Below are 23225 nucleotides of genomic sequence, written 5' to 3' on the forward strand. Positions count from 1 at the left end.
CAGGTCTGCATTTGGTTGAAAAAGATCCACATATAAATGTGCCCATGCAGCTCAAACCTGTGTTGTTCAAGGGTCCACTGTATTTGAAAATGAGGTCCACAAAAAAAGTTGCCTTGTTTTACAAAATGTTGGATTACTACCTCTTTCATATCTTAAAAAAAAGTACCGTCTATTTACTACCCCAATGAGATCATAAAACTTTTAGAATAGAACCTAGGGCCAGGTGTGGTGGTTTGCATGTGTAATCCCAGCACTTTGGGAGGCGGAGGTGGGCAGATCACCTGAGGCCAGGAATTTGAGACCAGCCTGCCCAACATGGTGAAACCCTGTCTCTACTAAAAATATAAAAAACTACCTGGGTGTGGTGGTATGTGCCTGTAATCCCAGCTACTCCTGAGGCTGAGGCAGGAGAATTAACTTGAACCCTGGAGGCAGAGGCTGCAGTGAACGGAGTTCACGCCACTGCACTCCAGCCTGGACAACAAGAGGGAGACTCTTGTCTCAAAAAAAAAAAAAAAAAAAAAAAAAAAATAGAACCTAGAAGTATTTATTGCTCGTTGCTTTGTCTGAGACTCAGAGGTTGAGCAATTTGCCCAAGGTAACACAGGTAGTAGCAAATTGAGACTTGACACCTGGCTTCCAGAGTCCTTATTTAGAGTCACCTCTGTACTCTTATTTAAAAAATTTTGTGTAGGTAATGGTATTTGCTGCTTCAGATTTGAAAGATAACAAGGCATGTACAGTGAAAAGTCTTCATAACCCTTCACCCAAACAGACAGTTCTGTCAATAGGCTGCTGTGAAATTTGGCAGAGCCATTTGACACACAGACAAACATCCATATGACTGTATTATTCCTCCTCACTGTTTTTTTAACAGGGGAGTGTCATGTGTATGTTCTCATAGATAGCCTGCTTTGGCTTGGCATTTGTTCCATTACTCCCGTACTTTAAATGCTTGCATTTATGTTTAGTGAAATGTTAATAGCTGCTAGGACATAAAAGAGAATTTGTTCTAGTAGTTTTGACTAACCAAGATGAATTTAATAAATAAAATTCTTAACATTGTCATTGTTTCTTGGTATGGAAATTTCAGAAGCAGGTTAAACTGAAAAGAGTCCGAAAGGAATAGAGAAATATCACAAAGAAGTGAATCTGGACTGTAGTAGAGATAAATGTTAATACTTACAGACAATACTTACTATGTGCTAGGCAGTGGTCTGAGTGCAGTGGTCTGAGTGCTTTACATATATTATTAAAGTCTCACAATAGTCCCATGAGGCAGGTAGCTTTTATCGCCATTTTACGGATGAGTAAACTGAGCCACACAAACTGACTAATACTTGATCCAGGTAGTACAGTGGCAGAGGCCTGATTCTAACGCAGGCAGTCTGGCTCAAGAGTCCAAGCGCTTTACCACCACTCTTTCTTCCTGTCTTCCCTTCTTTCTTTTTCTTCCTTTCCCTCCTTCTCTCTGTCCTTCCCTCTCCTTCTCTTTCTTTGCCTCTTCTCCCTTCCTCTCTCCTTCCCTCCCCTCCTCTCTCCTTTTTCCTTCCTTCCCTTCTTTCCCTTCCTTTCCTTTTTTCTTTTCTTCCCTTTATTTTTTGAGACACTGTCTCACTCTGTCTCCCCAGGCTGAGTGCAGTGGCACATTCATGGCTCACCGCAGCCTAAACCTCGCCACATCAAGTAATCCCCCCACCTCAGCTTCCCAAGTAGCTGGGTCTACAGGTGCACACCTCACTGTGCCTGGCTCATTTTTTATATTTTTCGTAGTGACAAGGTCTTACTTTGTTGCCTGGGCTGGTCTCAAACTCCTGGCCTCAAGTGATCCTCCCACCTTGGCCTTCGCCTCCTAAACTGCTGAGATTACAGTTGTGAGTCACCACAACCAGCCTTTTACTACCACTTCAAATTCCATTTAGATCTAATATTGTTAGAGCAATAACGATATTAACCAGATTTTAAAAACTGCAAAAAAAAAAAAATGCTGCCATTTTGGTATCTATATGACAAAAATATGTAGAGTTTGTATTACAGCTTTTACCTGTTAGAGCACTCTTTGAAAAGGCAGAGAAATTACTGTGAAGGTATTGGTGTTCAAGAAGTTCGTTCCGCTGGGCGCAGTGGCTCACGCCTGTAATCCCAGCACTTTGGGAGGCCGAGGCGGGTGGATCCACAGGGTCAAGAGATCGAGACCATCCCGGTCAACATGGTGAAACCCCGTCTCTACTAAAAATACAAAAAATTAGCTGGGCATGGTGGCACGTGCCTGTAATTCCAGCTACTCAGGAGGCTGAGGCAGGAGAATTGCCTGAACCCAGGAGGCGGAGGTTGCAGTGAGCCGAAATCGCGCCATTGCACTCCAGCCTGGGTAACAAGAGCGAAACTCCGTCTCAAAAAAAAAAAAAAGTTTGTTCCTGGAATGTTTGCCTTCTAAACCTGAAGGTGTGAGGACTTGGTTTGTCACACCAAGTTAGCTAACAGATAGGCGATGGGGGTGAGCTATCCGGAAGACTTAGCGGGTTAGCCTAGGGAGGAAGGAGATAGGGCATCTCGGCACCTGGAGGGAGGGAGAGGGAGAAGAGTTTGTTTGAATCTGTCCCAGGTTGGGGTAGCCCTTTCTGAGGGAGGCCTTGTCATGTGGACCTGCTGCACATAGAGACAGGAGAATTGGACCTGAGGTGTGGTGCTAGCTAAAGCACCACACAGATCTGGAAATTTAAGAGGAGTTCATTTCTTCGATCATTAGGAAGAACTTGAAAGGGTAGCAAACCTGTGGTCATTTGAGAAGAGGAGCAAGTGGTTATATTTGAAGGTAACATACTCAACTGGGTTGAGAAAGAACTGGAATCTAGAGCTTGCCTGTAAAAAGTGCAAAACCAGGCGTTCTTGTAAACCTTGTACTCTTGTAAACACTGATAAGACATGGCACTGAGCCCTGGGCCTTGCTTCTATAAAGTGCTTCTACAGGCTGAGGATCCCTAATCCAAAAATCCAAACTCTGAAATTTCCTGGTGAGCATTTCCTTTGAGTGTCATATTGGCACTCACAGTTTCGAGATTTTGCACTTTGAGATTTGGGATGCTCAAAAGGTATATAATGCACATAATATTCCCAAATCTGAAAAAATTGCAAATCGAAAGTATTTCTGCTCCAAAGTGTTAAGGAGTAGTCAACCTTTAATGGATTGTACTAGACGTGTATTAGATTACCAGTTTTCAAAATTTGTATCTCAGAATCCTTGTTCTGTGTCGGCGAAACAGATGTCACATGCTTTTGATTCACATTTTAATGTTTTAAACTTTAAAATATTATAAATGTTTATATACACTCAAATGCATATCATGCTAAATTTTAAAATATTAGGACAACTGATTTGTACTGCCCGGTTATCTCAAGAGAGTTATACTGAGTGAAGGCTGGGCGTGGTGGCTCACACCTGTAATCCCAGCACTTTGTGAGGCCAAGGCAGGTGGATCACCTGAGGTCAGCAGTTCAAGACCAGCCTGACCAACATGACAAAACCGTGTCTCTATAAAAAATAAATAAATAAATAAGCCAGGCTTGGTGGCGCATGCCTGTAACCCCAGCTACTCGAGAGGCTGAGGTGGGAGAATCACTTGAACCTGGGAGGTAGAAATTTCAGTGAGCCAAGATTGTGCCACTGTAACCAGCCTGGATGACAGAGCAAGACTCCGTCTCAAAAAAGAGAGAGAGAGTCAAAAGTTACATACTGTATGATTGCATTTATCTAACATTATTGAAATAACTAGACTGCAGAGATGGAAAACAAATTTAGTAATTGCCAGAAGTTCGGAATGGGCGGTGAGGAGTGGTGTGGTTATAAAGTGGTAGCATGAGGGAGCTGTGTAGGGATACAGTTCTCTATCTCAGGTGTGATTATACAAAGTGGCAAATGTGATAAAATTTCATACACACACACACACACACACACACACTGTATACACATTCTAGCATTCTTAAATGTCATTTTGCATACAAAGCTGTTGAAACCTGAATAAACTGGAGATTGTACCAAGGTCAGTTTCCTGATGGTGACAGTGTACTAGAGTCACATAAGTTACAACATTGGAGGAATTTGGGCGAGCGTACTTGGGAACTCCCTGTGTAATTTTTTGCAAATTCCTGTGGTTTGTAATTATAGTAGTTTTAAAATAAAAAGTTGGCCAGGCATGGTGGCTCACACCTGTAATCCCAGCACTTCGGGAGACTGAGGCAGGTGGATCACCTGAGGTCAGGAGTTTGGGACCAGCCTGACCAACATGGAGAAAGCCAGTCTTTATCAAAAATACAAAACTTAGCCAGGCATGGTGGGGTGTGCACCTGTAGTCTCAGCCACCTGGGAGGCTGAAGCATGAAAATTGCTTTGAATCTGGAATGCAGAGGTTGCAGTGAGCAGAGATCACACCACTGCACTCCAGCCTGGGCAACAGAGCAAAACTCCATCTCAAAATAAAGTAAAAAGTAAAAAAAGCAAAAAAAAAAAAAAAAAAAGCAATGCAATGCAATTAGAATATTTGAGAGAAAATAAGCAAAAGGAAAAAAATGTAAATTGTCTATAATGCTCATACCCACGACAACAATCCCTGGAATAGAGTTTCTCACTTTGTATATAGACTTGAAACTTTTTAAATGCCATTTTATTTTTTAGGCTGGGTGGGGTGGCTCAGGCCAGGCGTGTTGGCTCATGCCTATAATCCTAGCAGTTTGGGAGGCCAAAGTGGGTGGATCATGAGGTCAAGAGATTGAGACCATCCTGGCCAACACGGTGAAATCCCTTCTCTATTAAAAATACAAAAATTAGCTGGGCGTGGTGCACATACCTGTAGTCCCAGCTACTACTAGGGAGGCTGAGGCAGGAGAATTGCTTGAACCCGAGAGATAGAGGCTGCAGTGAGCCAAGATCACGCCACTGCACTCCAGCCTGGGCAACAGAGCAAGACTTTGTCTCAGGGGAAAAAAAAAAGCCATTTTATTTTTTAACTAAAATTATTTTTTTCTTTTCTTCCTCAGAAACGATAAAAATGTTATTGATTAGTAAGACTGTAGTTTTATGTTGATATTTTGAAATATGAGGGAGGTGCTTGTTTGCTCCTATAACATTATCTAAGCACATTCAATACTATCAGAACTAATTGCATTATGCAATAACATGACTGCCGTATGCATATATCAGCATTAGTACATATTGTAAAGTTTTTTTTTATCAAAAAGTTTACAACTACAAGTATTCACATTCCTTATCATTATTACAGAATTAATTTAGAAATGTTCTTTTAAAGTTTCTGGACAGGTGTAATTAAATTCTTAGCATTAATGTACTATTTAAAAAACACACAGAAAACATTCTTTATCATTTGCAAAACATACTTTATCATCTACTCATCCTTGTGAATCAGGTTTTTCTTGATACCATGCAATCAAAACAAAACAAATTTGACATAAGACTGCCTAATCATACATAATTTAAAGTTTGTGTTCATCAGAATTTTATTGTTCTCATTATACATGTTCTACATTAGAGGTTTTTTGTTTGTTTGAGACGGAGTCTCACTCTGTTGCCCAGGCTGGAATGCAGTGGTGCAATCTCGGCTCACTGCAACCTCCTCCCAGCTTCAAGCATTTCTGCCTCAGCCTCCTGAGTAGGTGGGACTACAGGAATGGGCCACCATGTCTGGCTAATTGTGTGTGTGTGTGTGTGTGTGTGTGTATTTTTAGTAGTGACACGGCTTCACCATGTTCAGGCTGGTCTCGAACTCCTGACCTCAAATGATCTGCCCGCCTCAGCCTCCCAAAGTGCTGTGATTACAGGCATGAGCCACTGTACTCAGCCACTTCTGAGTTTTAAAATACACTGATAGAATAAAATACTGCTTTAATCTGTTTCTTATGTTACAGATCCACATGAAATTCATTTAGAAAAATGTTCCTGTACTAAAATACTTAAAGCGATTGGATTATGATTTATAAGTTTTATTTTGTAATTAGCATCTCTAGGGGAATTTCAGGGACACTGTTGCTGTCTTGTGATTATTGATCCTTTTAAAAATCATTGTATTTGAAAAGTAAAGTAGTAGAAAATCTATGATGAAATAGGGAATTAAAGCAGGTCGTATACTGAACTCCACTATGTTTAAAGATTTTAATTAATTTCTGTCCATTGTGCTAGTAGTTAAGATATGAGACTCTAGAATCAACCTGAGTTGAAATCTTGGCTCCATCACTTGATGTCTTGTCTCAGTTTCTTCCTCCATAAAATGAGGGTAATAATAGTGTTAACTCATAGGATTATTGTGAATATGAAGTACACTAGTACATGTAAACAGTCCTGGTCCCTGGCATAAAGGTACTCATAAAACATAGTTGTTATTTTAGAATATGGTTGAGATCTTACTTTATGTTTAATGTCTTTTCCTCACTTAACATATTGTGGCTGGGTGTGCTGGTCATAATCCCAGCACTTTGGATGGCTGAGGTAGGGGGATCATCTGAGGTCAGGAGTTTGAGACCACCTTGGCCAACATAGTGATACTCCGTCTCTACTAAAAATACAAAAATTAATTCCAACTCTTTGTGGGGGCTGAGGCAGGAGAATTGCTTGAACTGGGGAGGTGGAGGTTGCAGCGAGCCAAGATTGTGCCATTGTACTCCAGCATGGGGGACAGAGTGAGACTCTGTCCCAAAGAAACAAACAAAAAACATATCACAACTATTTTCCCATGTTAAAAATTCCACCAGGAGCCGGGCGCGGTGGCTCAAGCCTGTAATCCCAGCACTTTGGGAGGCCGAGGCGGGTGGATCACGAGGTCGAAAGATCGAGACCATCCTGGTCAACATGGTGAAACCCCGTCTCTACTAAAAATACAAAAAAAAAAAAACTAGCTGGGCGTGGTGGTGCATGCCTGTAATCCCAGCTACTTAGGAGGCTGAGGCAGGAGAATTGCCTGAGCCCAGGAGGCGGAGGTTGCGGTGAGCCGAGATCGCGCCATTGCACTCCAGCCTGGGTAACAAGAGCGAAACTCCGTCTCAAAAAAAAAAAAAAAAAAAAAAAAAAAAAAAAAAAAAATTCCACCAGGAATGTTAAGAGAATATTGGGTGCCCTGTACCCTTGCCAATATTAAGCATTCTTACTTTTTAGATATTAGCCAGTATGGTATATGAAAACTGTCACGTCATTGTTTTGATTTGCATTTTCCCCAAGCATCAGCAAGGTTTAATGATTTTCACATTTTAAAAAAGTATTTTTAAATGTATAATCACCTTGTTTGATAATGAGGTTTTCATTAACTGTGTTTTTTCTCCTGCTTAGATAAATCTTAGAATTTTTCACATTTAGACAAATGCTAGTACAAAGGTCTTTTTAAGTCTATGAAAATTTTAATGATTTTACTTGGTAATTTTTGTCTGTAGATCCAAGTTTTGAAGGGCATTTCCCATTCTGATATCATGTAAATATGTGTAATTTGTTAGTTTTAAAAAAAACATGACTTCTTTAGTCCCCTAGATTTTAATTTACTAGGTGTTACATTGTCTTCTGGATATTGCCTGTTTATACCTTTGCCCATTTCCCCCCCTTCTGGGTTGTTTATCTTTTCTTCTTATTGCTTTATAGGAATTCTTTAGATATCACAATGGTTAATCTTTTGTTATATGTGTTACACATATTTTCTCCTTATTTGTTACTTGTCTTTTAATTTTGTTTATGGTGTCTTTACATAGAAGTTTTAACTTAACGTGGTCAGATCTTTCACTTAAAAAAATTCTTCATTATTCAACTTGAAATCTTTCACTTCTTTATAGCTTTGGTTTTTTAAAAATTGTTAAGCAAAATCTCTACCATCCAAAGATTATCTTTAAAATTTTTTCATATATTTTATGTGAAAAAAAATTTTTTTTCCACACTGAGCTCATTTAGTTTGTATGGAATTTCCTTTTGTGTCTAGTGTGAGGGTAGGAATCTAACTTTTTCCCAAATGGATAGGCTTTTGTCTCTCTCAGTTCACTGACCTGTTCATATTTCAAATGCCACAACATCTTCCTACAGCATAAAGCCTCTTTCTGGATTCTCAGTTCTGTTCCAGTGACAGGTCTGTCTGTGTTTATTCCATTACCCCCCCTCCCCTGTGGCTTTATGTAGAAGTTTGATATCTGATAGGGCAAATATGCTCGTTTTCAAATTTTTCTTAGCTGTTCTCATGAATTTACTGTTTATGGTGAATTTTAGAATTATTTTGATGATTTTTAAGACCAATCCCATTGAGTTAATGGTTAGAATTGTGCTAAATTTATAGATGAATATGGGAAGGAGTCAATTCTCAATAGCAGGTCTTTCCATCAAGGAGCATACTGTGTCTGTTTATTCTGGAGTTGCCTCTCCGATAACGGTTTTAACCTAGATGCTCATTGTAGCACTGTTTTGTTCTAAATACTTGTATTACAAAGATAGTATTAGAGTAAATTAGTTGAGGGAAAAGCTTCATATCTTCCTGTTTTCTTTTTCTTTTCACCTTTAACTTTGAGTCTGAAGAGACTTTATCATGATATATGGTGTATGTATACTCAGGCTCTTGTAACAATTGGCGGTGTGGTGGTATGGTATGATCTGTTTTTCTTACTGTCCTTAATGATTAAAGACTATTTAATCAAGTTGATAACTACTTTTATGTTAGATAAGAAGGTTGTTTCCAGTTTCTGAGAGTACACATTAAAAGAGTGCTTTTACTCTTGTTTTATGTGAAAAATGTTTCGAGGGGGTGGTTTTATTTTTTTGAAAAATCTCTTTGAGGTAATATGTAAATTGTGGGGAAAATTTCATATAGTATTGCATATGAAGAAGAAAGTGCCTTTTGAGAAGGTGAGAGTTTTGTTCTCCAAACTTTGTTATTGACATGTCTCCTTGTTACTTTTGCCGTATATTTGTATCATCTGTACTGTTAATTCGTAACAGTTTTCTTAAAATTTGCTAAAGAAATCCAAAAATCCTTAGTGATAAGAGCTGTGAACTCGTACATTGATGCATATTACATAAATACATAACGTTGATGTTTTATGTACATTGCTGTATATTAAGATATGTATAACATTGATGCATATTAAATAATGATTTATTCAAAAATATGTATACTTGGTGACAAACTGGCACAGTGAGTGGAAGTATACGTCCTAATATCAAGGTTGCATGGTTTTAAATTCTGATTCTACTATGTCCTCCCTCAGTGATAGTAGATAATAAACTTAAGCCTCTGCTTCCATTTTATTGTTAAATGAGGTTAGTATGCCACCTCCCTTGTAAGGTCATTATAAAATTAAACAGGAGGTATACAGTCAGTCAGCACAGCCCTAGTACATAGGTGTTCCACAAATACTAGCTATCATTCAATATGATAATTTGTAAATACCTTGTGTCTCCTTCAAAGCTAGTTCTCACACAAGCATCTCATTTTTAAAGTGTTTACATAGTATTCGTTGTAAGACTATACTATGATTTATGAAACTTTTGTAATTATTTTTTGTCATTTTTTTTTTAAAGCAGCAAATAAGAGGATCGGTTTCTTTTTCTTTTCTTTTTTTTTTTTTTTTTTTTGAGACGGAGTTTCGCTCTTGTTACCCAGGCTGGAGTGCAATGGCGCGATCTCCGCTCACCGCAACCTCCGCCTCTTGGGTTCAGGCAATTCTCCTGCCTCAGCCTCCCGAGTAGCTGGGATTACAGGCACGCGCCACCATGCCCAGCTAATTTTTGTATTTTTAGTAGAGACGGGGTTTCACCATGTTGACCAGGATGGTCTCGATCTCTTGACCTCGTGATCCACCCACCTCGGCCTCCCAAAGTGCTGGGATTACAGGCGTGAGCCACTGTGCCCAGCCTAGGATTGGTTTCTAACATGTATCACTAGATTTCCCTCCCAAAGGACTGTATTAATTTGTTGTTCTGCCAGTTTAGACTTCATGATTTAAATATTCGGTGGAGGGCAATAGCGGATTTAAAAATACTTGTTTTTGTTTTAGTTAACATTATTATTCACTAGCCATTAAGGAACACATTAATTACTATTTGTTCTTGTTGAATCTGTGCAGTTTTCTCAGAGGTAGGTAAGCCTGCCCCTCCCCCCCCGCCCCCCTGTGTGATGCAATTTATGTGTGTGGTACTAGTAATTGAGAAATTAGGGTAATTTCATATTATTCTGGTCAGGAATCCCTGGACTATCAGAATTTTCTCCAATCTATAGCCACTGTTTTCTAGTTTATAGGGTCCATGGGAGAAAGATTTGCTTTACATTTATCAGTGCAAATATTTAATACAAAAGGATTGTGCATTTTATTCTTAACTAGGACTTGAGCAGCAAACTCCAGGATAGAAGACTGGAGTGAGTTCAACTGGTTCATGTGGAAATGCTGGTTTTTTGGAATCTAGTTATTTAAGCTTAAATTGTTTCAAACTAAAGCTGACCATGAGATGAAACCTTTTCATCTCCCCAGTTCTCAAACACACCAAGATCTTCCCCCCATTTTCATTCCTTTCTGTCAGTTGCCTGGGGTCATGTAACCAGATCGAGCCCATTGGCCCTGGCTGATCTGGCCTTGGACACCTGCCCTGGCCTCTTCTGCCCAAGCAGTAGGTTTGGCCCTGGCTATCCCTGACAGTGGTGGGTACAGGAGGGAGTGACAACCTTGTCAACCACTTCAGTCACATGGAAGAAGGAGAAAAGTGAGCTTGCATCTGTGTGCTGACCTTTTAGCAGTGATGCTGCCCGGTGACACACTCAATCAGGGTTCTCACATCTGATTCTTGAGAATCAGGAGAAAGAAGAGCGCAGGTGTGATTTCTCACCTCAAAAGACAGCACATAAAAACTCGCAGCCATTCTCAGAAGCGTTGGTTTTCTGTTGGGTTGTTGCCTGTGTCAAATCAGCCAGAAAGAGGTGGAGTAACAATTGACTTGCTGAGAATTACACACAATCCATGTACCCCCCTGGCCCCGTGGCTCCTCAGCTACACCTCAACCTGCAAAGTGACTTCTTACTCTTGAGATGCTCTTTCCTCTTGCTTAATGGTTCATGACATGTCCTTCATTTTCCTCCTACCACCCTCTCTCTCTCTCTCTTTTTTTTTTTTTTCCCTGCTGGCTTATTCTCCTGTGTTTGGCCATTAAATGATGTCCCACTAATCAGCCCTAGACCCTTCTATCATTCTTCTTTCCCTAAGCAGTCCCAGCCATGTCCATGGCGTCACTCATGGGTAAATCCAACATTTTCATCTCTACCCCAACTTCTGCTGTTGAGAACTCTATCTGCTAATACCTAATTGCCTACTGGACTTCTCTACTGGGATGTCTAAAAGTATTTTAAATTCAGCATGTCCAAGATTTATTTCATATTGTTCCTCCGAAAATGCTATGTACTATCTTAACGAAAGGCATCACCGGCTGGGCACAGTGGCCACGCCTGTAATCCCAGCGCTTGGGGAGGCCGAGGCGGGTGGATCACTTGAGGTCAGGAGTTCAAGACCAGCCTGGTTACCAGCAGGGTGAAACCCAGTCTCTACTAAAAATACAAAAATTAGCCTAGTTGTCGTGGCTGATGCTTGTAATCCCAGCTACTTGGAAAGCCCAGGCAGGAGGATCACTTGAACCCAGGAGACAGAGGTTGCAGTGAGCCAAGATCACGCTACTGCACTCCAGCCTGGGAGACAGAGCAAGACTTGGTTTCAAAAAAACAAACCAAACATACTATGTTTCAGCTCATTGCACTTACTCTCCTTGTCAGAGCTCAAATTGTCCCTTTTTTAGCCTGCGTTGCTACTTCTGGTTGGCTCTTGGGCCTTCTAACAATTCTGGACAACACAGTGTGACAAGATATTCTTGGGCCGGGCGCAGTGGCTCAAGCCTGTAATCCCAGCACTTTGCAAGGCCAAGGCGGGTGGATCACAAGGTCGAGAGATCGAGACCAACCTGGTCAACATGGTGAAACGCTGTCTCTACTAAAAATACAAAAAATTAGCTGGGCATGGTGGCGCGTGCCTATAATCCCAGCTACTCAGGAGGCTGAGGCAGGAGAATTGCCTGAACCCAGGAGGCGGAGGTTGCGGTGAGCCAAGATCGCGCCATTGCACTCCAGCCTGGGTAACAAGAGCGAAACTCCGTCTCAAAAAAAAAAGATATTCTTGGCTTATCTTGCATATTTCCTGCCCAGCCACTTATCCAAGAAGAATGTGGACGTTTAAAACAACAAGTTTCAGTGCCCTGGTCACACCCCAAACCAGCTTAACCAGAATCCCTGATGGGGATAGGACCCAGATACAGACAGGGTCTCCAGGCTGGAGTGCAGTGGTGGGATCTCAGCTTACCGTAACCTCTGCCTCCTGGGTTCAAGTGATTCTCCTGCCTCAGCCTCCTCAGTAGCTGGGACTGTAGTCGTGAGCCACAACTCTCAGCTAATTTTTGTATTTTCAGTAGAAATGGGGTTTTGCCATGTTGGCCAGGCTGGTCTCCAACTCCTGACCTCGAGTGATCCACCCGCCTTGGCCTCCCAAAGTGCTGGGATTACAGGTGTGAACCACCACACCCCGCCAGGATACAGTATTTTTTAAAAAGCACATCCAGCCTTGGATGGAAAACCACTTGAGGAGAGTATGCTGCTTTACTGGGCTCTGTAAATGCCTTATCTCTGCACAAGGCTGGGACTTTGAGAGGAGTCCTTGGCTAAAGCTCTCATTGCTACATGGCGACCTTTCTTCCCTTCCCTGCTTAAAGCTTGTGTTTCCGAATTGTGACCTGAATGCATCTGTATTGAAAGCCAGGCTTGGTCTGTCATCCTAGGACTCTGTGTCGGTCCCTTTCCTTGCCTGTAAGTTGAGTTGGGGCTCATCTTCGTGCCTCTGGGAAATAAGTTCTTTGATAGCTTGCTTAGAGCCTCTCAGTACTTTCCCTTGCCCTTAGAATGAATTCCAAAATATGTGGCCTGCAGTGTAGACTGTGCACAGCCTTCAGTGTAGACTGCTCAGGCCCCTTGGTTCCTTTTACCACCAGGCCTTTGCACATGCTGCTGGGAATGCCTTGCCTTTCCTCATTACTTAGTTCTCCTCTACTCATCTTTCAGGCACCAGCTTTGTCTTCCTCGGGAGAGCCTTCTCTGACCTTGGTACACCAGATCAGCTCCCGTGTGCTGACTTTGTCTCATTGGTAATATTTCTCTACTTTTAGGACACATATCAAGGCCCAGAAGTCTCAGTTTTGCATGTTTGTGTAATCATTTGATGCATGTCTCTCTCTGGAGCCTGACTCTTTGGGGCTCACGTCCTGTCTCCACCACTTTTAGCTGTGGGACCTTGAACAAATCATTTCATCTCTGGTCCCCAGTTTCTTTTAACTGCAAAATAGGGATGATATAATACTTCAACCTACCTTGTGAGGTGGGGATGAAGATTAAATAGGGTAATTTGTGTAAAGCACTTAGAACAGAGCTAGCTATTAATAGTAGAGAATCTTGATGATTAATAAATTAATAGTGGAAAATAAGAATAGAATAATAGTAGAGAATAACAATAGTAATAAATTAATAGTAGAGAATCTTGATGATTACTGCAGTGGACCACAAGCTCCATACAGGCTGGGGTCATTTCAGTTTGTTTAGATTTGTATGCAGGGTGCTTGGTACATGGATGGCGCTCAGGAAATATTTGTTGGATGAATGAATGAAATGGAGATAATAGTAATACCATGTTTATAGAATTCCATGAGGATATAAAATAATGCAAGTATTTAAGTTCTTCGTAGCATGTCTAGCTCATAGTAGGTAGTCAATAAATATTCAATGCCTGAATGAGGAAAATGGGGACAATAGTAATACCAGCTTATGAGGTTGTCGTGGGGATCTAAGGTAACCCTGTAGTACCTTGTAGAGTACCTAGCACATAGTAGGTGCTCAGAAAATATTTGTTAAATGAGTGAAGTGGGAGTGATGGTAACACCAGCTCCTAGGGTTGCTGCGGGGATAGAAGATAAGGCAGGTTGACAGTTTGTTGTATTGTGATTGTGCCTGGTGGGCACTCTGTGGAGTGAAACGAGAAGAGCTGCTATGAGTTTCTTTCTCCTGGGGCTTATGAGAGAATCCTTTTGGGGTGCAGAATGGTATGGAGTGGACACTGGTCCTCTTGAAGGAAGAATGGGCAGCTGACTACTTGCCAAACTCTGGCCTGGATAAAAAGTTGAATCATTCCTTTCCCTCTTCCTCCCTAACCTGTTCTTTCTTTCCACTAGAATCCTTGCCCAGAGTCCAGTACCTCCTTCCTGTCCAGGATCACCTTCTGGTGGATCACAGGGTAAGGCTGGGCCCCCAAGACCTCAGGGAGGTGGTAGGGAAATGAATGAAAGAATGAGCATGCTGAGCTCCTCACTCGACTTCTCTCTCCTTCACTGTTCTGCAGAGTTGTCTTGAATCTGCCTGTGCTGGCCATGTAGTCTCAGAGACACCAACTCTGTCCTCCAAGTCCATCACCTTGAATGTGATAAACACATGAGCCATGAGCAGCTTAAATAACTGCAGAAGGCTTGGCCTGGGACAGCCATACTGGACTGCTCTTGCTTTAGCTTCAGATTTGGGTTTTTATTTTTTATTTCTTGCCTAGACATCATGTTCAATCTAACAGATTTGGGTTTTTTAAATATTAGGTATAGTTATTATTGACTTCGTTCCCCTCCTGTCCCCAACTCCTTAGAAAAATAATACTGTCTCGGGGCTGGGCACGATGGCTCATGCCTGTAATCCCAGCACTTTGGGAGGCCGAGGTGGGTGGATCACAAGGTCAAGAGATCGAGACCATCCTGGTCAACATGGTGAAACCCCGTCTCTAATAAAAATACAAAAAATTAGCTGGGCATGGTGGCGCGTGCCTATAATCCCAGCTACTTAGGAGGCTGAGGCAGGAGAATTGCCTGAACCCGGGAGGCAGAGGTTACGGTGAGCCGAGATTGCGCCATTGCACTCCAGCCTGGGTAAAAAGAGCGAAACTCCGTCTCAAAAAAAAATTTTTCTTTTCTTTAATACTGTCTCACCATAGGAAATGTGGGTTAAAAAAACATGTGCAGATTAGTAGTAAGGAAACACCCAGAGGCAACCACTGTCACCATTTTAGTATGCCTCCTTCTGGTCTTTTCTTTTTGAGATGGAGTCTTACTCTCTCTCCCAGGCTGGAGTGTAGTGGCACGATCTCAGCTCACTACAACCTGTGCCTCCTGGGTTCAAGCTATTCTCCTGCTTCAGTCTTCCAGGTAGCTAGGATTACAGGCGTGTGCCATTATACCTGGCTAATTTTTGTATTTTTAGTAGAGACAGGGTTTTGCCATGTTGGCTAGGCTGGTCTTGAACTCCTGACCTCAGGTGATCCACCCACATCAGTCTCCCAAAGTGCTGGGATTACAGGTGTGAGCCACCATGCCCAGCCACCTAGTGGTTTTCTTTTTGTACATCTTTATCTGCCCATTGTCAACATCTAATTAGGAATTATTTGAAGAATCTTGCACCCTAATATGCATCATCTTTTTGTTTTTTTGGAGACAGGTTTTCGCTCTGTCCAATGGAATAGAAGAGAGGCCTCAGAAGTTAACACCACACATCTACAACCATCTGATCTTTCACAAACCTGACAAAAGCAATGGGCAAAGGATTCTCTATTTAATAAATGGTGTTGGGAAAACTGGCTAGCCATCTGCAGAAAGCTGAAACTGCATTCCTTCCTTACACCTTATACACAGACTAACTCCAGATGGATTAAATATTTAAACATAAGACCTAACACCATAAAAACCCTGGAAGAAAATCTAGGCAATACCATTCAGGACATAGGCATAGGCAAGAACTTCATGACTAAAACACCAAAAGCAATGGCAACAAAAGCCAAAATAGACAAATGGGCTCTAGTTAAACTAAAGAGCTTCTGCACAGCAAAAGAAACAATCGTTAGAGTGAACTGGCAACCAACAGAATGGGAAAAAATTTTTGCAATCTACCCATCTGACAAAGGGCTAATATCCAGAATCTAGAAAAAAAATTAAATTTACAAGAAAATACAATCCCATCAAAAAGTAGGCAAAGGATATGAACAGACGCTTCTCAAAAGCAGACATTTATGCAGCCAACAAACATGAAAAAAAGCTCATCACTGATCATCAGAGAAATGCAAATCAAAATCACATTGAGATGTCATGTCAGTTAGAATGACGATCATTAAATCAGGAGACGGCAGATGCTGGAGAGGATGTGGACGAATAGGAACGCATGTACACTGTTGGCAGGATTGTGAGTTAGTCCAGCCACTGTGGAAGACAGGGTGGCAGTTCTCAAGGATAGAGACCTAGAAATCCCATTTGACCCAGCTATCCCATCACTGGGTATATACTCAAAGGATTATAAATCATTCTATTATAAAGACACATGCACATGTATGTTCATTGTAGCCCTGTTTACAATAGCAAAGACTTGGAACCGACCCAAATGCCCATCAATTACAGACTGCACAAAGAAAATGTGGCACATACACACCATGGAATACTACGCAGCCATAAAAAAGGATGAGTTTATGTCCTTTGCAGGGACATGGATGAAACTAGAAACCGTCATTCTCAGCAAACTGACACAAGAACAGAAAACCAAACACTGCCTGTTCTCACTCCTAAGTGGGTGTTGAACAATAACACAGGACACAGGGAGGGGAACATCACACACTGGGGCCTGTCAGGAGGAGGGTGGGTAAGGGAGGGATGGCACAGGGGGTTGAGGGATTGGGGAGGGCAACAGGAGAAATACCTAATGTGGATGACAGGGATGGATGCAGCAAACCACCATAGAATATACCTGCACATTCTGTGTACGTGCCCCAGAACTTAGTATAATAAAAATAAATCAGATGCGGTCTTGTTATGCTGCCCAGGTGGTTCTCAAACTCCTGGGCTCCAACTCCCAAGTAGCTGGGATATGGGTGTCTATCACCACACCCAGCTATTTTTTTCTACAATTTTTAATATTAGTCTCACTACAGAACCAATAATGTAAGTAGAGGAACAATCTCTCTTACCAAGTATATAATACCCAAGTAATAAGTGTCCAAGAAAAACAGCTATATGCTATTTGTTGTACAGATTTTCAACTAAAAGGTGCCAGGGAGATTCCATGATTACCCCAAGTAATTTGTTCCACTGAAGGTTTATACTGGCAAAAATACAGATGTCACACTAGTATGACTTAAAAGCCGAAGTATTGATATTTGTCCAATTATGGAGAAAGCATTTCCTAATGTGATTTTTCTGTTGCTGTGTATCTTCCAGTTCATTTGTGTTCAGCCCCCACCCTGTCACAGTACTGATCAATCTTTTGTTACTAACGTTAAATAAATTTTTTTAATCAACTAGCCAGATGTCTATCGTTTTCTCTGACCAACTTCCCATAACCATCATAAAACAATAAACCACTGCTAAATTTCAAAAGTAAATGCTATGCAAAAGTTGAGAGAAAATTTTACAAGATACCACTTTACCTTGGTAGTAACAGTCAAGTCTTCATCATCTGGTTTAGGGCACGAATCCACACACACGTTCATGGAAAATGCTGTAGAGCAAAAATATACAATAAAAATGAGCAAGTTGATTTTTTTGTTTGTTTGTTTTTTACAAATTTTTAAACTGCCAGTTCATATTCAGTTTCCCCCTCCAAGAAACAAAAACACAATCTCGGAAAAGGTCAGCCATCTGTATATTAAATAACATTTCTTGATACAATTAAAATATGGCCTCTGTTCTAAAAATAGATTTTGGTTACCTATTTCTGCCTCCAGCTGTCTAAATCTATAAAATATTCAAGGAAAACTGACCTTGAGCTCCATAACAAAAAGTGACAGCCAATATATTGGCAGTGCGTGACAATAATTTACCCTCCCAAATTATCTGTCCTGAAGCAGGACATGAAATTCAATGAATAGACTACATTAACTTTTGTCACCTAAACTGGAAGGAAACTTATGACCTAAAACAAGGTAGAAAAATCCACTGTCTGTTGTCTATTATCTGTCTCTGGTTAAAAGACTAATCTGTGTCCCTTCAAAATGGCAGTCTTGATGCCTCAGCATGAAAACCACTTAATAAGTTCCCAGTGCTTTCCTTTGTCCTCAAAGGGTACAGAGAATCCCCTGCTATATTTGTAATCTCAACTATTTGGGAGACTGAGGCAGGAGGATCACTTGAGAAACCCAGAAGTTTGAGACCAGTTTGGAAAATACAGCAAGACTCTTTTCGTAAAAAAAAATTATGCACACTTGTGTACATGCTTTAGACCATTTTTCTTTAAACTATAGGACTGATGCTTTGTTACAGAGCATTCCTTTGGGAGCGCACCTGAGACCTTATTAGAATTCATGTGAGTTATACCTACTGGTATGTGATTAGTGCCGTAAGAACTCTTACTTCCCTTACTTTGTATTAAATGCAAAGAATAAATTTATCAAAATTTGATTATCTGCAAGTGAACTGCAGTATACAAGTCATCTTAGACAAACCATATGAGACTGACTAAGAATGGTACTGTTACCACAACAGGTGTGATGAGTGACCAGTGTCCAAGAGCACGATTCTGAACCAAAATATGAAGGGCAGTTAAAACAGACTGTACAGTAGTTCCCTTATCCATGACGTGTTGAAAAGACACACTTGCCACTTTTTTCTCTGCTCTCACACCACGGAAACAACAAAGGCGGCTTTGGTGATGAAACGTGGGGAGGGTTTTCCCCACCAACAAGCAGGCAAGCATTTCTGCAGATGACACAAGCTGGGTGTCCTCATACTCCATCTGCAGATCGCATCCGATTCCACAGGTAAAGGGCTCAGTCCCATGAAACTCCCTACATCAGTCCTAAGTCTGAAACTCCAGAACTTCTGACCAGTTGGCTTCAACGTGGGCTTCAATTGAGGTTCCCAGGACTCCCTCTTTGGGTTAAATTGAATTGCTGGAATGGCTCAAAGTACTTGGGGAACACATTTACCAGTTTGCTGTGAATGATATTACAAAAGGTACAGATGAAGAGACGCACTGTGCAAAGTGTGGGGGAAGTGGGACGAAGATTACATGCCCTCCCAGGACACCCCAGCCTCCAGGAACCTCTATGTATTCAGTGAACTGGAAGCTCTCAGCCCAGTCCCTCTGGGTCTTTATGAAAGCCTTATTACATATGCACCACTGATTAAGTAAATCACTGGCCGTTGGTGACTGAAAACCTTCAGGCTTTCTCTTCGCCCTAGAATTTGCAGAGTGAGACAGAAGATCTCACCCCTCTAATCAATGTCTTCACGATAATGACCAGTTGCCATCCTGAATCTATGTAGGGGCTTCCAGCCATCAATCATTAGCATACAAAAAGACATCAGTTTGGAATCTCTAACGATTTTAAGGATTGTACAACCCAAGAACTGAGTCAACGTTCAAACACAGATTTTACATTCACAGTTTTTATGTCTGTGGTTGCAGCTAATAGTCAACTGTATTCCCAAAATATCACATGGAAAGCTTCAGAAATAAACTAAGTTTTAGTGTGCCATTCTGAGAATGAAACCTTGAGCCCCCTCCATCCAGACCGGGATGTGAATTATCCCTTTGTTCGGTACATCCACACTGCATATGGTGTGCACCCATTAGTCACCAACACAGTCTCCTGTTGCCAGCCATCGACATCACGAAGGCCCCAAGACCTGAGGTCACTCACAGCTCATCATCTTTTTTCTGACTTAGATTCAGGGGGTGCCTAACACTGCGTTACAATGCCTGCCTCATTCACCTCACTTCTCATTACACAGGCATTGTATCCCTTCACATCATCACAGGAAAAAGGATGAGAACCATAACAATATATTTTATTATGAGTTACTGTTAATTTCTTACTGTGCCTAACTTATAAATTACATACTATCATAGATGTATATGTGTAGAAAAAACGGCATGTGATTCAGTACTATTTGTGGTTTCAGGCATTTACTGGGAGTCTTGAAATGTATCTCCTACATTTCAGGATGAAGGACTGCACTTATTTGGTTGAACACAACACAGCCTCCCTAGCTCTGCAGTTAAAAACTGTTCAGGTTAGGATAAAACAACTTATCATCAGAAGCCAGCAAAACAGAGGAATCAGACTAGAAACAAGGATCCTTGGAAAAACTTTCCAGCTGCCAGTGGAGAAGAGCTCAAGAGAGATCAGTCTGTTACTCTGGCTAACGCTCTTCTGGGGAAGGTGCTGGCTACATATGCTCAGCTCATCTTATAACAAGGCCCAAATTCACCTGCTATTTTACCTCCCACAGAAAGAACTGCTGGAAAGATCACTCCTTTAAGAGCTTATCCACTCCGAATCACAGCTCATTCAGCTAGAAGCTTAAGAAACACTGCGGAGGTGTGGCAGGCTGCCAGGCAGTACTATCTGATGTGAAAAATACATCAAAAGAAAACTATCAATGCCCTCCTGCTACCAGAATGTGCCAATGCTTTCCCCTCTCCCTAGTAAGAGAAAAACATTCTTTTTTATCTCATATAAAGCAAAGTTGTGTGATTTCCTTGCCATTCCTCATGACAGAGAATCTAGTCATAGGTGAGTCATGTCGTCATAACACAGACTGTTTTCAAACTCTTCCCTCAAAGGAAGAGGATCAGTGAGGAGCCTGGGTATTTACCTATAGCATTCACTGCATGGTCTTATTTCCAACTGAAAGTGCGTATGAAGACTTTGTGATTCCAGTATTATAAAGTACAACCTCTTGAATTTGTTCCCTTCCAAGGAACAGAGATTCTATCGGAACCCACCCCATAAACCAAGATGCTCCAGTTGGTGCTGTGTGTAATGCAAGGGCTGTGTGTAATGCATGGGCTGTGTGTAATGCATGCGCTGCGTGTAATGCATGGGCTGCGTGTAATGCATACGCTGCGTGTAATGCATGCGCTGCGTGTAATGCATGGGCTGCGTGTAATGCATGCGCTGCGTGTAATGCATGGGCTGTGTGTAATGCATGGGCTGTGTGTAATGCATGCGCTGTGTGTAATGCATGCGCTGTGTGTAACGCACGGTGTCACTTTCCTCAGCCCTTTCCATTATGTGGCAAATATCTACACAAATGATGTTTTCTAAATCTGTAAAGCACATGTCATCAGATCTTACAATAAAAAAGCAGAAGAAAATCAGAACAAAGTTTATCTTAAATGACTACATTCAATTACCATAGGACTTTAATTTTTTAATTAGTCAAAAATATATCCACTGTATTATTTCACCTATGACTCTTCTGACAAAAGTAAAACTATGAAGATGGAAAAAATCAGTGGTTGGAGTTGCTGGGAAGAAATGGGGAGATGAACAGGCATAGTATTGAGAATTTTTAGGGCAGTGAAACTGTTCTGTCTATAATATTAAAATCATAGATACATGTCATTATATATTTGTCCAAATTCACAGAATGTATGATATTAAGAATGAAGCCTGGACAGCCGGGCGCGGTGGCTCAAGCCTGTAATCCCAGCACTTTGGGAGGCCGAGGCGGGTGGATCACGAGGTCAAGAGATCGAGACCATCCTGGTCAACACGGTGAAACCCCGTCTCTACTAAAAATACAAAACATTAGCTGGGCATGGTGGCGCGTGCCTATAATCCCAGCTACTCAGGAGGCTGAGGCAGGAGAATTGCCTGAACTCAGGAGGCGGAGGTTGCGGTGAGCCGAGATCGCGCCATTGCACTCCAGCCTGGGTAACAAGAGCGAAACTCCATCTCAAAAAAAAAAAAAAAAAAAAAAGAATGAAGCCTGGTGTCAACTATGGACTCTGAATGATCATATTGTGTCAGTGCAGGTTCATCAGTTGTAACAAATGCACCACTTGGGTGGAAAATACTAATAGGAAATGCCATGCATGGGTGGGAGGCATGGAAAATGAGAAATCTCTGTACCTTTCTCTCAGTTTTGCTGTGAACCTAAAACTGCTCTAAGAAATAAAGTTATTGATCTAAAAAAGATACTCATTGTCTATGCATCCCAGGAATTCCAGAACAAAAACTAAAATGAAAAATAAAAGATATTCACTGAACCTGTTATTAAGATATATTGAAGCAAGACATGGTGACCCCCAAAACTGGAGATCATTAAAGCAATAGCATGTAGGCATTATTTCTCAAATTGAAGGATATAAAATACGCAAAACAAATTTAATTGCATGCTCAGACAAGAAAATACTGATAAAATAATTGAATATTTTACTTCACAATTCTAAACAGGGATTTAGCACAATAGGAAAACTAGATTATTCATGTAATGAAAATAAAAGAATTTTTATTCTAATTTTAACTTAGAAATTATTAGGCTTATTTAACAATTTTACTGAAAGGCTAATGAGATAAGGAGGACAGATCGTAATTACCTAACACTGCTATGATAACTTACAAATAAATGCCTGTGGGCAGAGAGGAAGATGGCCGTTTAGGAACAGCTCGGAGTTGCAGCTCCCAGTGAAAGCGCAGAGGGTGAGTGGACGTCGCATTTTTATTGCCCACGGACCAGGAGATTCCCAGGCGGAGGAGCCCCGTGGGTCGCCAGCACGGCCGTTTTGGCTGGCGCGGTTCTTTTGGTTGGCGCGGCTGCTTTGCCCCGCACAGCTGCTTTGTTGGCGCCCCAGCTGGCAGTTCTCCATACAAAATACGTTGGTCCAGGCGCCCTTTTGGCTGGCAATTTAGAGACCGGGGAAGTCGCCCATTCATCTGATTGAAGAGGGGACTGAACATCGAACAGGGAGCCAGGCCGGGAGATTCCTGGGCAAAAAAAGTGCCACAAATCTCAGCACCGCTGTTTAAGCCGCACAGTGAGTCGCCGCAGGGGAAATCACAACAGATCTCGGCACCTTGACAAGAGGCGACTGAACTCCTGGGATAGGGTCGACTGTTCAACTAAAAAAGAAATAAATGGCTCTGAAGCAGGGAGCCAGGTGATCAGGCTCGGCTTGTCCCACTCCCATAAAAAAACAGCAATCAGAAACTCTCTGGATTGAGAGTTTCACAGCAAGCGCAGCTGAACCCAGGACCGTCCAGCTCTGTGGGGGAGGGGCGTCCGCCATTACCCAAGCACTTCACTGCTACAGAGGTAGTCCACCATTGCTGAGGCAGCTTACCATTGCCAAGGCAACCCACCATTGCTGCGGCTG

General features: G+C 41.6%; 1 protein-coding gene across 2 annotated transcripts in view; it reads right to left on the minus strand.

The window, feature by feature from the left end:
- LOC101049057 (myeloid cell surface antigen CD33-like) overlaps positions 1-23225 on the minus strand; it is a 90091-nt gene that overhangs the window by 33653 nt on the left and 33213 nt on the right. For both annotated transcript variants that reach the window (XM_074386024.1, XM_039466984.2), the window contains exon 2: positions 17548-17618. The gene's annotated coding sequence lies outside the window, so the exon portion shown is untranslated. The remainder of the gene's footprint in view (positions 1-17547; positions 17619-23225) is intronic.

This window comes from Saimiri boliviensis, chromosome 14 (assembly GCF_048565385.1).
Source record: "Saimiri boliviensis isolate mSaiBol1 chromosome 14, mSaiBol1.pri, whole genome shotgun sequence".
Classification (NCBI taxonomy): domain Eukaryota; kingdom Metazoa; phylum Chordata; class Mammalia; order Primates; family Cebidae; genus Saimiri; species Saimiri boliviensis.